Source organism: Suncus etruscus, chromosome 2, assembly GCF_024139225.1.
Source record: "Suncus etruscus isolate mSunEtr1 chromosome 2, mSunEtr1.pri.cur, whole genome shotgun sequence".
NCBI lineage: Eukaryota > Metazoa > Chordata > Mammalia > Eulipotyphla > Soricidae > Suncus > Suncus etruscus.
The window spans coordinates 7,823,592-7,839,175 of record NC_064849.1 but is presented as its reverse complement, the minus strand read 5'-3'; the positions used below and the strand labels follow the sequence as shown (position 1 = coordinate 7,839,175).

At 50.3% G+C, this 15,584-nt stretch overlaps 1 non-coding gene across 1 annotated transcript; it reads left to right on the top strand.

Moving 5' to 3' along the window:
- Positions 1 to 12,778: 12,778 nt before the first annotated feature.
- Positions 12,779 to 12,840, top strand: LOC126002405 (U7 small nuclear RNA). The gene has a single exon (XR_007493117.1). It is a non-coding gene; the product is annotated as a U7 small nuclear RNA (small nuclear RNA).
- The last annotated feature ends 2,744 nt before the right edge of the window (positions 12,841 to 15,584 follow it).

The following is a 15,584-nucleotide window of genomic DNA, read 5'->3' as shown; positions in this document are numbered from 1 at the left end:
AAAAATCCAGATGAGGAGGCAATGGGGAAACATCTTTTTTTTGGGGGGGGGACATCTTTTTAACAAGAAAACCAAAGGAGGGGGCCGGGCGGTGGCGCTGGAGGTAAGGTGACTGCCTTACCTGCGCTAGCCTAGGAGACGGACCGCGGTTCGATCCCCCGGCGTCCCATATGGTCCCCCAAGCCAGGAGCGACTTCTGAGCGCATAGCTAGGAGTAACCCCTGAGCGTCACCGGGTGTGGCCCAAAAACCAAAAAAAAAAAAAAAAAAAAAAGAAAAGAAAAGAAAACCAAAGGAACCATTGGTAGACATATAATTAGAAGGCAATATGAATACCAACCCAAAGGACTCTACCAACACATGGGGACCCAGCTAGAGGAGTTCTGCCCTATGCCCCTCTGCAGGCAGGTAAGGGCCCCTCTCAGCAGCACTCAGGAAAACTGCTTAACCCCAGCAAGGCCAACAAAGGATCCTGGTTCTAAAACTTTCCTTCCATCCCTGCCCTCAGCCATCCAAGTCTCCTTTTCTCTGAATGCAGGAAAAAGGCATCATCTGGAAACCTGTGGTTCTGACGTCTCCAAGTGGCCTTGAATCTCGTCAGCCAGCAAAGATTGGGCAGCCCTTCCTAGCATATTTGGAAAATTCATCAAAATCCCAGACAGTTCAGAAACCAACGGCCTTTAGCAGAAACTTGTTTCTTTATTGAGGCATCAAATAACACAATCCAGCAGCAGACCTGGTACCTTCTTCCATCCTCTTGGCTCTGAGGTGAGGTACATAAATAATATTTCTGGGGACCAGCAGCAACTGTAATGGGTCGTGAAAAGATTTACGACTCCACTGATGGCAGCCACAGGCTCTACTCAGAAAAGTGCTGTGGTCTGTGCTACCGCTCCTAATGGAAGGAAGTAGTCACTGTACTGGGAGAGGAGCTTAAAGAGCCTCTTTTCATCCCAAAGCCCTGTTCACAGACAAGGATCCTAGTGGTGTGTGCAGATTAGCCATATCTGAACCTCAGCTTCCTGGAATCTAGGCAGTATTTCATCTAAAAGTCAGACATGGACACCAGATGGGCTTCCAGCCCTGAGGCCTGCCCTCTATCATTGTCCCTGCTATCCTTGTCCTCCTGTGACTCAGTCAGGTCTCAAGTCCTATTTCTCTAACTTCTCCCAGTGTCTGTGTGAACTGTTCCATGTGTCCATCCAACACACAATCCTACGTAGCTGTAGTTTAACAGTTTAAGTTTTATTTAAAAGTTTAACATTTGGGGGACAGAGCGATAGCACAGTGGGCAGGGCATTTGCCTCGAACGCAACTAATCCAGGTTCAGTCCCCAGAATCCCATATAATTCCCCAAGCCTGCTAGGTGTGATTTCTGAGTGTAGAGCCAGGAATAACCCTTGCGCATCACCAGGTGTGGCCCAAAAACAAAACAAAGCAAAAAAGTGCTGTTAGGCAAACTGGTTTAAAAATTTAACATTGGGGGAAAAAATTAACACTGGGGCTGGAGAAATAGCACAGCAGTAGGGCGTTTGCCTTGCATACAGCGAATTCCAGACGAACTCTGGTTCGAATCCCGGCATCCCATATGGTCCCCCATGCCTGCCAGGAGCAATTCCTGAGTGTAGAGCCAGGAGTAATCCCTGAGTACCACTGGGTATGACCCAGAAACCAAAAATAAAAATTAAAAATTAAAAAATAAAAGTTTACCATTTATCCTGGGAGAGAAGGAAGGAGGGATTCTGGAGAATTGGAAGGAGGGACTCTGGGAGGGAAGGAGGGATTATGGGAGGGGAGGAAGGAGGAATCTGGGAGAGAAAGAAAGGCATTCTGGAGGAATGAAAGGAGGGATTCTAGGAAGGAAGGAAGGAAGGAAGGAAGGAAGGAAGGAAGGAAGGAAGGAAGGAAGGAAGGAAGGAAGGAAGGAAGGAAGGAAGGAAGGAAGGAGGGAGGGAGGGAGGGAGGGAGGGAGGGAGGGAGGGAGGGAGGGAAAGGAGGGAGGGAGGGAGGGGGAAGAAAGGGAGGGAAAGGGAGGGAGGGAAGGAAGGGAGGGAGGGGGAGGGAGGGAAGGAAGGGAGGGAGGGGGAAGGAAGAAAGGAGGGAAGGAGGGAAGAAAGGGAGGGAAGGGGGAGGGGGAGGAAGGGAGGGAGGGAGGGAAGGAAGTAGGAAGGGATGGAGGGAGGAAGGGGGAAGGGAGGGAGGGAAGAGGGAAGGAAGGAATGGAGGGAGGAGGGAAGGAGGGGAGGAAGGAGGGAAGGAAGGAGGGAGGAGGGAAGGAGGGGAGGAAGGGAGGGAGGAGAGAAGGAAGGGAGGGAAGGAGGGAAGGAAGGGAGGGAAGGGGGAGGGAAGGAAGGGAGGGAGGGAGGGAAGGGAGGGAGGGAGGGGGGGAAGGAAGGAGGAAGGGATGGAGGGAGGAAGGGGGAAGGGAGGGAGAAGGAAGGAGGAAGGGATGGAGGGAGGAAGGGGAAGGGAGGGAGGGAAGAGGGAAGGAAGGAAGGGAGGGAGGAGGGGAGGAAGGATGGAAGGAAGGAGGAAGGAAGGAGGGAAGAAAGGGAGGGAGGGAGGAGGGAAGGAAGGAAGGGAGGGAAGGAGGGAGGGAGGAGGGAAGGAAGGTTGGGAGGAGGAAGGAAGGAAGAAGGAAGGAAGGAAGGAAGGAAGGAAGGAAGGAAGGAAGGAAGGAAGGAAGGAAGGAAGGAAGGAAGGAAGGATTGTGGGAGGGAAATAAAGAAGGATTCTGGAGGGAAGAAGACATGATCGTGAGAGGATTCCAGGCAGGCATGAGGCAGGCAGCCTCAGGAAGGTTCTCGCTGGATCCCTGAGCTGGAAGGAAAGGCCTTCCATCCTCTCTGCTGTTTATCTAGCAGCTGGCAGAACTCAGACAGTTTTGCTTAAAAATCATTTCCCAAGGGATTAGCATCCCCTTTCACACTTAAAAGCTTTCCCCAGAGCCAGAGAATGAATTGATTTTCCTAGAACTAATCACACTGCCGGCTAATAGCTGGAAGCCGCCGTGCTAGTGCCCACTGGAGCCTCTAAAAACTGTACACTTGGCACCCCCTCGCCTCACCCTGTCAGTGCCAAATGCCAGGAGGGCACTCCCACTGCCCAGGGATGCCTCTGAGGGGGTTTGGGTTGGGGAGCCTGACCTGCCTGCCCACAAGGGGATCCAGAACCCAGTTAGTGTCAGGGCACAGGCACCTTTACAGTCACCTCTGTGATCATCCATGCAGGGGGGAACGCACCATTAAGAAGGAAATCCTATGCTGGGGATAGCCAGCTGAGAACTGGACTGATGAAGTGTCCACTCCAGGAACACCAAGTCACATGCAGCTTGTGGGGCTCAATGGGGAATGGGGTTGGGAGTTGAACAGTGGCTCATGGGAACCAGCATGGCCCCAGGGACTCTGTGCCAGGAGTGAGGAGTGTGCAAAGGACACCTCAGGCAGGGGCATCTTGGGGAGGGACCAGATGGGTCCCCACCTCCTGCCCCGTCCTGAGCACAGTCCCGCCTCCTGGCCCTGTGTCCATGCTGAGACCCTGGACAGAACCACAACCCCACAGCACAATTGCCGAGCACCCTGAGCACTGGCCACTGAGTCGTAGCGTCCAGTCACCTGTCCAGCCCCAGAGTGCAGGAATGCACAGGAATCTGAGTGCTCTTCCAAGACCATGTGTCAGTCAGAGCCTTTGGGGTACAGGGCACTGGACCCCTGAATCTCAGGAGAATGAATGGGCACTGACCCAGTTCCCCTGTGGCAGCAGAGACCATGTCACTTCTTGCACCATCTGGACTCTGGCTGCCATATCCCAGAACCTTCCCAGAACTCTCCCCATTCCTATCCCGTGGCCCCAGCTCCAGCAAAGAGGACACCAGGTACCCCCAGGGCAGCCACGCTCTGCCCTCCAGCTGGGCCTGACTCACTTCTCCACACGCAAATCGCACCCTCTCCCTGGTAGGGCTTGAACCTGTTTAATGAGGGTCCTGACTGGCTCTTTTAAAAGAGATGGGGAACCACACTTTTACTCTACAATGGGTCCAAATTATACCTTCAGAAAAGACGCCATTGTCCCCCCCCTCCCGTGAACTTTCGCTTTTATGAATTGCTAATTTGGTTAATGGGCTCCTCAGGCTCTGAAATGTGCGTCCTGCAAATTACTGGCTTCCAAAAGTCCTCTGTGTACGGCTCGGTCTGCGCATTCTGCTGGAAAGGTCACATCTGACACCGGCAAACAGGGGGCCCTTTGGAAAAGGTACAAATGCAAGAAATTAAGTGGGCCCATTGGTAGCGCCTGCCATGGTTCAGGAAGGCAGAGGACTGTGCATTTTCATGCGTGTCCTGAGCTGGGTGAACTGGATGTGAGGTTACCCCTTTCCCAAATCCCTAAACTTTGTACTGAAATGTTAATCTCACCTGGATGGTCAGACCCACCCACATAATAGGCTGGGGGAGAAGAGAGGGAGAGAGAGAAAGCCAGCCAGAAAGCAAGCAAGCAAGAGCAGAGACAGCAAGAAAACATGGAGAGCAGCAGAGAAGAGGCTGCTTGAAAAAATGCTCCACATCACTAATCACCGAGATGAAAATCAAAACAACAATGAGGTACCATCTCACACCACAGAGACTAGCACACATCACAAAGAACAAGAATAATCAGTGCTGGCGGAGAAGTGGAAAGAAAGGAACTCTCGTTCATGCTGGTGGGAATGCCATCTAGTCCAGCCTTTATGGGAAACAATATGAAGATTCCTCAAAAAAAAAATTGGAAATGGGGGCCGGAGAGATAGCATAGAGGTAAGGCATTTGCCTTTCATGCAGAAGGTCAGCGGTTCGAATCCCAGCATCCCATATGGTTCCCTGAGACTGCCAGGAGCGAATTCTGAGCATGAAGCCAGGAGTAACTCCTGAGCGCTGCCAGGTGTGACCCAAAAACAACAACAACAATAAAACAAAACTGGAAATTGAGCTCCCATATGATTCAGCTATCCCACTCCTAGGGATATACCCTAGGAACTCAAAAATACAATTCAAAAATCCCTTCCTCACACCTATATTCATTGCAGCACTATTTACAATAGCCAGACTCTGGAAACAACCAAGATGCCCTTCAACAGATGAATGGCTAAGGAAACTGTGGTCCATGTACACAATGGAATATTATGCAGCCATCAGGAGAGATGAAGTCATGAAATTTTCCTATATGTGGATGTACATGGAATCTATTATGCTGAGTGAAATAAGTCAGAGGGAGAGAAACACAGAATATGGGTTTTAAAAAATTTAAAGACATTTTTTGGGGGTTTTGTTTTTGTTTTGTTTTTTTTTTTTTTTGGTTTTTGGGTCATACCCGGCAGTGCTCAGGGGTGACTCCTGGCTATCTGCTCAGAAATAGCTCCTGCCAGGCACGGGGGACCAGATGGGACACCGGGATTTGAACCAACCACCTTTGGTCCTGGATCGGCTGCTTGCAAGGCAAAGGCCCTGTGCTATCTCTCCAGGCCTAAAGACATTATTGTAATAAGGCCCAGAGGCAATAGAGTTAAGGGCTGGAAGGGCCGGGCCGGAAGGACCAGCTCACAATTTGAAGCTCACCACAAAGAGTGGTGAATGCTCTTAGGGAAATAACTACACTAACAATTAGCATGACAATGTTAAAGAGTGAGAGAAGTGAAATGCCTGTCTCGAATACAGGCAGGGGTAGGGGAAACGGAGTGGCATTGGTGGTGGAAATGTTGCACCAGTGAAAGGGGATATTCTGTTTATGACTGAAACCCAACTACAACCATGCTTGTAATCATGGTGTTTAAATAAAGATTTTACATATCAAAAAAAAATTTAGCATAGAAGCCACATGAGGAAATGCACATGGCAGATAGGGCCTTGAAATAAACCTAGCTGACTCCAATGATGCACATTCAGACCCGCCGGCTAAAGGGACTACAGATGCCCAGCCAAGCTGAGGGAGGCCTCATCCCAACCTAGGACCTTATATTTTATATTAATACAACACTGGTTTTGGTTCCAGGCTTCCCATTTCTTCCTTCTACTATCCACCTTTCCTGTTACTCTGCAGCTTGGTGGGGGGCTTGGGGGTTAGGGGGGATGGGAGGCTTGAAAATTTTGCCACTAAGCATGTGGGGAGGGGGGGCGATGGGGAGCCCAGAATAAGATCTGACAGGTGAAATGAAGAGTGCCCTCATGCAAAACTTAGTCACGGGACTCTTATTTTAAGTGCTCCAGGGAGACTGCAAGGAGAATGTTTTGCTGAGGTCCCATAGGATCTGGCAGCTTTTAATCAAGGAGCGTCCCCCTTCCACCCCCTGCTAACCTGGGAAGCTCTGCCAAGGTTGAGATTGACAGCTATCCATCAAAAACTGTCACCACCTCTGCTCTTGTGGGCAGTTCCACTGGGGTTGAGATGACTGAGATCCCATAGGATCTGACAGATGTCAGTCAGGGCACGTCACTACTGCCACCCTACTAACGCGGGCAGCTCTGCTGGAGGTTGAGATGGTTGAAGCGCCATTGGACCTAACAGCTGTCAATCAGAGCATTTCATTGCCCCTGCTGACTTGGGTTAAGATGTCACCCACAGCCCAGCCCTCCTTCTAGCCCTCAGGGGGCTTCAAGTCAGCCAGGAAAAGGGCCCAGTCTGCAGGTGTGGATGAAAAATGCTCTACAAAGATTGTCATGTGAAGCTCAGGGTTCCCTTGGCCTGAGGGCCAGCCAACCACTCCCTGTCCGAGGAAAAGTTGACCACATGGACAGTGGTGGTGGGTACCCTACTCATGTGTCAGTCCACAAAAAACCATATTCCAGAACATACACAGAACCTGGGGTGAGGGTGAAGATCTCAGTACTGGAGAAGGCTGCTGAGCCCACAAGCATGGACTGCCTCACTCCACATCACCTGCTCTCTAGGGGACCCTCAAATTTCTACTTCCTGTCAGGTGTCACTTCCTGGAAGCCACCAGGAGTGGGGGCGGGTATGTCCACGCTGGCTGTGGAATCGGGGACACTTTGGTGATAGTTGGCCCACCTGGGGGAGAACAGCTTTGCAGGGCGGTCAGGTATTATCCCTCCCCAACTTCCTGCCTAACTTACCTGGATAGTGAGACCCTCCCACAACTGGGAGGGGTCTGGGGTTAGTAATTAAGAGTGGCCTGGAAGGAGGGGAGAAACAGAGGTAGCAAGGGAAAGCAGAGACTGCATGGATGCAGAGGCAGCAAGATGGATGGAGGGTAGCTGAAGGATGCTGCTTAAAAAAAGTTTAGCTTATGGGCCAAAGAGATAGCATGGAGGTAAGGCGTTTGCCTTGCATGCAGTAGGTCGATGGTTCAAATCCCGACATCCCATATGGTCCCCCGAGCCTTCCAGGAGCGATTTCTAAGTGCAGAGCCAGGAGTAACCCCTGAGCACTGCCGAGTGTGATGCAAAAAAGCAAAAAAGAAAAAAGTTTAGCTTAGAAGCCATGTGAGATATGCACATGGCAGTTAGAGCCCTCTACTAAAGCTGGATGACTCCTGAAACTTCATCTGACTGTTGTGGAACATTTCCTTGCCAGTACCCTGATACCTACAAACCCGCTAGGCTGTAGGGGCTGCAGGTGTTGGGCCAGGCTGAGAAAGGCACCACCACCCACCTACCACTCTAGGACTTTATTAATTAATAATTAATGCAACAGTCAGGAAGCCCTGGAAGATGAAAGCAAAGCCGGGAATGGCATAGGCAGGAGGGACAGGGAGCCCCTGATTTCGCCATAAGACCCCTGGAGACACCACAGGAAGCATCTGGAAGGCTTTGCCTCTGGAGGAACCTAGACTGCAGGAAAGGGTCCTTTGTGGCAAACACAGAGAAAGCCCCTCTTATCCCCTGCCCCCCTCACCATGTCTCCAGCAAATCCCCCTAATTGCTGTAAATTCCCCCATTCATCCACAGGCCGGGTTCTATTCAGCCTGGCACATTCAGCCGTGCACAATCTCCAATCACGCACCTGACGGCTGGGCTCACTCAGACCTGCCTGTGCGGGGGGGGAGGGGGGAAGGCCCCACCTCCCCTCCTCCTGCACAAGCCTCCCCTAATTAATGCAACAACGTGACCAAGCCTCCCTCTTCTAAGGCTCCCCAGCCTAGAAAAGTCTGGAATTAAGGCTCCTAATCTCACGTGAATGACTTTCCTGTGAGATGATTCACGAAGCTGCTTCAAGACCAGAATTCATCACCACACAAGCACCTCACATCCCTTGCTGTCCCCCCCAAGTACCAGTAGCTGCTTTCCCTTCCCTTCCTCCTAGCAGGCAGCCCTTGGTCTACCGGGGCCAGGCTGGAATCACAGACTCCCGAGCTCCTGCAAGATCCTTTCCCCAAGCGAGATGAATCCAGACCTTCGCCCCAGTTTTTGCTGCTCAAAGTATGGTTCTGGGGCAAACGGAGCCTTGTGAACCTGGTTGTCCAGCCCACTGTACCCAAACCTATACCCAACTGAGCCCAGGGGTCTCCAGGGAGCTTTTCCTATAAGGGCCCCTTTTATGTTCTCTTTGCTGCTCTTAAGACCCAGGGTTCCCCACCCAGAAAGATGTCACTTCAGGCCCAGTTCCACTGCCCTCAACACTTTCAAGAACCTCTCACTTAAATGGCTCTCCTGGGCTCACTCCAGGCCAGGGGATAAATGGAGTCACCAGGCCAACACACAGAGAGGTACCACCTCTGCCGAGCAGCTATCCCATTCTCTCAGTGGCCCTGAAAGGCCATGGGACTGTCTCTCACATCAGCTGGGCAGTTCTCTGCATCTCCTGCTGCCTTACCGCTCAGTATGCGTCTCTCTGGCCAGAGGCCCTGCCTCCTGCCACCTCCGTTTCAGCACCAAGGACAGAGCCTTGGACCCCTGGCCCCTGGTGCATATGTATGTACATATTTATGTGTGCATGTGTGTTGACAATCGTGTATGTATGTGTTATAAGCCATGCACATATGTGCAAGCATGCAGATGTGTGTGTAAGGGCAAAGCTGATGTCTACACCATCCTTCACTTCTATGGACTCTTGTTTTATCACAGGCCCCCTCAGGGTAGATGGCTGTTCCCACACTCTGCCTACTCTATATGAAGCACTGAGCACCCTGGAGTCCATAAGCACCTATGCAGATGGGAGAGGTGACTGCAGGAGCTGCCTGTGATGTCCTGTTAATAAAATGTTGTTTGCTGCAGCAGCCAACGCCTCATAACCATTGGGTGGTAGAATGGAGACTGGCCAGTGGCTCTGAGCTGGGTGGTCTGCCTGGCTCAGGGCATGGAAACAGCATGTGTTGACTAGAGATATGCAGGTGACAGCTGCCTGTGAAACACAGTGACCCTAGGGTGGACGGTCTTAGCAGCCGAGGCTCAGAGATATGATGGCTGCAGGAAGTGGGAAGACCAAGATCCCCCTGGGTCCATGATAAGGGTCCAAAATTAAAAGAGCCCAAACCTTAGTAAAAGAAGCTTTTCCTGAGACCGGTTAAAAGCAGTTCTTCAAGCAGGTTAAAAGTTAGGTACTTTTTCACTCTTAGCTAAAGCTTCCACTCTGAGACAAGGCGGAGAGAGTTAACTCAGAAATAAAAACCACGGAAGTAATGCATGGATGTCAAGACTCTTCCTATTCTGCTAGGATAGAGGAACTAGGTAGATTTGGAATGTTCCACCTGATAAGGCCCCACTGACAACCAACGTTGAGTCCAATGAGTCAGACATAAGTTGAAACCTCACTGCTAAGAAATAATGTGCTATCAGCAGTAGGGTGTTTGCCTTACATGCAGCCGACCAAGGACAGATGGTGGTTCAAATCCCAGCATCCTATATGGTTCCCTGAGTCTTCGAGGAGCAATTTCTGAGCACAGAACCGGGAGTAACACCTGAGCATCACTGGGTGTGACCCAAAAACAAAAACAAAAACAAAAAAAGAAAGAATTGCTTTGTGCACAAAATTATATAAGCCAATCATGTATGTGCTGAAAGATATAGGCCACTCACGTATGCTGTACAAGCTGAATTTTGCATTAACCAATGCAAAACTAAAGCCTGCTAACCCTATATAAACTGCTTTTTAGATCCACTCTGGGTCCTTGTTTTATGCCACTGGTTGGATGAGACCTGGGTCCAACTCAGCAAATAAACTCCCTTTTGTGTCTTGCATTATCGGAGGTGGTCTTTGACTCTTAGCACCGACTAGGGTGTCAACTCAAACCCTAACAGAAGTAGCAGAACAGGAAGAAAATTGGTTCTAGGCATGGGTTCTGGGTTCTCTCCTTGAACCCCTCTGGTCTTGTAAGACCCTGAGTCAAAGGCAACTCTGGTGCAAGATGGCTGCGGCCTTCCCTGCACTGGACAGAGATCCATTGACTCCCCCACGAAGGAGCTGCTTGGAGACTGCTCTGGCCTGACAGGCTTCCTTCCCAGTGGTGTCTGCAGCTGCCTGGTATGATGGCTTATTTAAAATATTGGGTAGAAATAAGATTCGCTGTGAAATTAGTTGTAGACAAGCTCAGAAGCTGCTAATGATGCAAAGCTAATAAGGGGATTTGCAGAAAACACTGATATTGCATGATGATTAGTGAGCGGCGCTTCACCCCTTGAAGCCCGCAGACCCGGGCCCCCACCGGAGAGTAAATGCATATGCATTAGCCGGGCACGCTGGCAAATCCCAGCTCCCAGGGCCTGCAGGCTCGGGCCTCCTGGTCAGAGGCGCCAGGCTCAGTTCTGATTTGCAAAAATGATTAATTTGTGGGTTTTGAGAATGAGAAATGTTTACTTCCTAGGTCTGGGAGAAACCAAAGGCCAGCCCAAAATCCAATTCCCAGTCGAAAATGAAAACAAGCAAGGGCAGCGCTGGAAGGCGGCCCTGTGGCCTCGCCTGGGCCACTGCCCAGGGCTCTTCGGGCAGGCGCCGACTCTGTTGGGTGCTAGCTCCCGCTGGCCAAGGACTTGGCCGCCTACCAAGGCCTTGGGCCTTGCTTGCAGACCCTGTGGCTGGTGATGCCTATGCTCAGACAGGAAAGACCTTCTGCCTACAAACCACTGGGTGAATCTTGGGCTTCTTGCCATCCTCCCAAATGGTGAAAGACAGATACCCGGAGCCTGGCACCCATTCTCACAGGGACCACCTTGTGATCCTGCACTAAAGGGTAAATTCCAAGGTTCTATCCCAGTGCCCTTGGATTGCCCTTCTGGGTGCCAGCTGAATTGGCTGTTTTCTATAGTCCTTTTGCACCCTAAATTGCCAGCACAACTGGTTGAAGCAGTGAGTAGATGAGAAATGGTGTAAAATCACCCCACTTGTGGTTTTTCCAACCCTGAGTGAACAGGTCTGAAGTAGTGTCACGCATAAAATAATCCAGACCAGGCTAAGGGTGAAACACAGATAGTCTGGCAGTCTTCTACCTCATATCAGAGACAGTTGCCTGCCAGAACGGTCGTTTTTATTGAGTACAGAGACCACTGCCAGGTGGGAAGAAAAGACAGAATAAGGGCAGATAGCTCTGGCTATCCTGAGCCAGTCCTGCCCAGGTTTACATGTAAGACAATCTCTGTTTTGGCCTAAAACCAAGTTGTAAACAAATAGATACAAAGAAACGGGGGAGGAGGGGGTTGGCTTTTGTTTTGGGTAAAGTAAGATGTAATCTAACAAAGTGGGACACATGCAGAAGCAAATCCTCTAGTACCACCAACGCTGAGAATCAGCTGGGTTGCATATACCCTTCCTCCTACCGGTTCCCTCCCTCCCTCTCTCCTTCCCTCCGTCCATCCCTGCAAAGGCAGCTGAGAGGGTTGGTGCTCCCAAGATACAGAATGTGTCCAAGCCACAGTCCCTGTACTTTTGGCACCAAACGAGCAGGAAATGCAAATCATATGCATGTCAAGGACTCTAAGTCACCTGCATAATGAGATGCCGGAAAGTTTGAGGCTAAAACACTTATTTACATGAAAAACAAATCTGTATGGGATACACATTCCTCTCCTTCACATCTCAACACGTTTGTCACTCAGGGCCAGGAGGCTCTTCTCCACAAAGTCCCTCCAGTGCCCGGCCCGATTTGCATTCTCTCCCATGTTCAGCTTAACGCCTTGAGGGGCGGAGGCCACCAGGTGTTCAAGACAGATGCCAGGGCACTGCTGCCTCAGGATGCATCATCAGAGTGGGGGGAGACAGCAAGAAGAACACAAAATCTCACTTTGCCCAAACTATCTGTATGATCCCTATACAGAGGGTGAATTATTTATTCGTTATAGGCAGGGCGGTGAATGCAGCCTAATGACTGGAGAGCCTGTCAGCTGACTGACAGTCCTTTTCTTTCCTTAAATTTGATGAAACCAAGCACTGAGGTCGGGAGAGAAAATATTAAAGAAAGATGAGGAGGAAGGTCCATGATCGTTACTGACAACAGTAGTTACTGTCAGCATCTGGGGGGTTAGGGAGCTGGTACTCCTCCACTTTTCTTCCTCTAATAACAGACTTTGAGACTTTCTGATCATGTGAGAGCTCATGTGACCCCCATCCTGACCAATTAGTGAAGCCACGCTTCCCCCCAGACACTGTGATTGGTGATAGAGGGTGGATTCATTATCCAAGGAGAGCCCATCAGAATCTGCACTGAGATTAATATATAAATGCAAGAAGTACAAAGGTCTCTTTCCTGTGGTATTTCTAACTAGGAAGTTACAAATCCAAAGAGCAGAAGCTATCTTCCCTACATCTGTGTCCTCTGAACAAGGTCTGCCAGAAGAAGAAGACCAATAAGAAATTAAGTATATAAGTGTTACAGCTCTTTTAGAATTTGTCCAGCAGGCCTTCTGGTCTCCACCGGAAGGCCCCCCCCCAAAAAAAAAGAAATTAAGTATATAAAGTCATATAACCCTCTATAAATCTGTTTCCTTCCTGTGTCCCCATGGTATTAGTTGGCTCCTAGTCTCATGCCATGTCCCCCAGTTGGGTCCCCCAGGAATAATATGGGGTCCTATAGTGGGGGCATATGCCCTCTGGTAGAGAGAATCACTGGCTTAAATGGTTCAAAGTCCTGGGATTGTAATGATAGTCCAGTGGATAAGGAGCTTATCTTGAACATGGCTGACCTGGGTTCGATCCCTGACAGCCCATATGGTCCCCTGAGTCAGCCGGGAGTAATTCCTGAGTGCAGATCCAGAAGAAAGCCCTAGGCACTGCCAGGTGTGACTCAAAAAATTTTTTTGATTATTCGAGGTACCAGAGAGATAGCATGGAGGCAGGCCACTTGCCTTGCATGCAGAAGGTCGGTGGTTCGAATCCCAGCATCCCATATGGTTCCCCCAAGCCTGCCGTTGGCGATTTCTGAGCATAGAGCCAGGAGTAGTCCCTGAGCGCTGCTGGATGTGATCCGAAAAAACAACAACAACAAAAATTATTCGAAAACCCCTCCATCACAGTACCTTTAGCTGTACTGGCCCATTCCAGCTGGGCAGATACCTAACCTTAATCACTTCCGGGGCCCGATAAGCTATATTTAGCATTCTGTACAAGTAATTTAATTTTGTTTTCCCCTTTTGCAATTTAAAGTGATTAATTAGTTTAAACCTCATAAGTATCCAATTAAATCCAAAGACTCTATTTTTATCTCGATGGTATTAGAGATCCCTGCCTTTCATCACTCGTAGGAGCATTTTAATTTGCTTGTTTTCCCCTCTTTGTAAAACATGAAGGATGAGAGTGGAATAAGAGCCAAAATAATGAAGCTAAACACGGCTGTAAGGACAAAACTGCACCTGATTTCAGGCAACCCCAGTACACAATGACCAAAAAAACTAAACACATGAAGGGTCAAGAATGAGAATTGATATTTCAACACTAGAAACTTCACAATCACATCTCAGGCCACTAGGTGGCAGTGGAGAAAGCACTCGCTCTGGCCTTCCGGGTGAGTTGGCTGAAGGTAAGGATTTGGCCACCAAAAGCATCCCCCTGTTTGGGGATGAGTCTGGGGGTCCCGAGAGGGCTGACAGTTCTGAGGCATTTTCACTCGGGCCCAGAATGAGGTTCTCGCTAAGCCGGCAGGTCCTGGGAGCCGATGACCCGAGGCAGCTTCCTGCCTCTGGTTTTCCGAGATATGCTTGTAAGAGCAGCTTAAATCCTTGCAGTTCATTATTCTACTGCCTGGTTGAAGGCAGAATATAGCAGCTTCCTGGCGGGGAGGAAGCAAGGGCTAACACAGGATCATCTCCGGCAGCTCCTGGACTTAAAGATCCCCAAAACTCCTGTTACCCTCATGGCCCCTCCTCGAGGATGCCCTCACTCTCAGCAAACAAGAAGCTGGTTATCAGGCCCATGGGGCAAAGACCAGACAGCGGGCCTGCTGTTTCTGCATGCACCACAGCTGATAACATCCATGACAGCAAAATTCAGGGATTTCTAGGAGCTGTGTTTGCCGTGGCCATGCAGAACAGGAAAGCAATCGTGGTGCAAACAATAACAAAAGTGAGGCTCTTCCGGGTATTGCCCTATCTGCATTGAGGGGCCCAGCCACAAGAAAAGGGGATCCATCTCCAGGGTCTCTAGGCAGGCCAGTCTGGGAACAGCAGAGAGGTCAGAGGTAAATTGTCCTCACTGCCAGCAATGCAGACGAGGAACCTGACCCCAAACCCAACCCTGGCTTCATAGACTGGATCACACATGGCTGGGCCATGACCTAGTGGTAATCAACCATCAGATGGAGGAGAATGAGGGGGTCACCCAGCTGGCCTGACTTCTGAGCCCCTCCCAGTCAGAACTCAGGACAGAGTCCTAGAGCACCTCTGTGTTCCTCTGGATGCCCTCTTCAAAGGACTGGAGAAAGAAGCCTCAAGCCATCCCAGAACAGCCTCTCAGGATCTCTTAGGAGGCTATGCACAGCACCCTCAGGCACAGCCCCTACCCAGTCCTCCTTAAGAAATAAATGCACAGGGGCCAGAGAGATAGCATGGAGGTAAGGCGTTTGCCTTCATTGCAGAAGGACAGTGGTTTGAATCCCGGCATCCCATATGGTCCCCTGTGCCTGCCAGAGGCGATTTCTGAGCATAGAGCCAGGAATAACCCCTGAGCACTGCTGATGTGATCCCCCCAAAAAAAGAACAAAAAAAGAGAAATAAATGCACAGGGGCCTGTGGTAGGGTGTTAGCCTTGCATGTGGCTGACCCAGGAGAGACCCAGTTCAATTCCCCGCATCCCATATGGTCCCCCAGCCTGCCAGAGGCAATTTCTGAATGCAGAGCCAGGAGAAACCCCTGAGCACCACTGGGTGTGCCCCCAAAACCAATCAATTAATAAATAAAGTTTAAAAAATTAAAAAAACTGAAGGAAACAAAAACGAAAAAAAAATGCATAGTAGGCACCAACCCCAAAAGGAAAGATGAAGAGGAAAATGGGGCAGGGGTGGGGAAAGAGACATGGCAGCCTGAGGGAGGGATCAACCAGATCGCAGGAGAGCCTGAGGCTATGACCAAGGGGTGCATCTCAAGCAAAGTCAAAGCAGTTGTGGGTACAGGGAGGAGAGTCACAGCTTGGAGAGGGGCGTCAGGAAGCCCCAGGGGCTGGGCCAGTGGGTGGCATGAT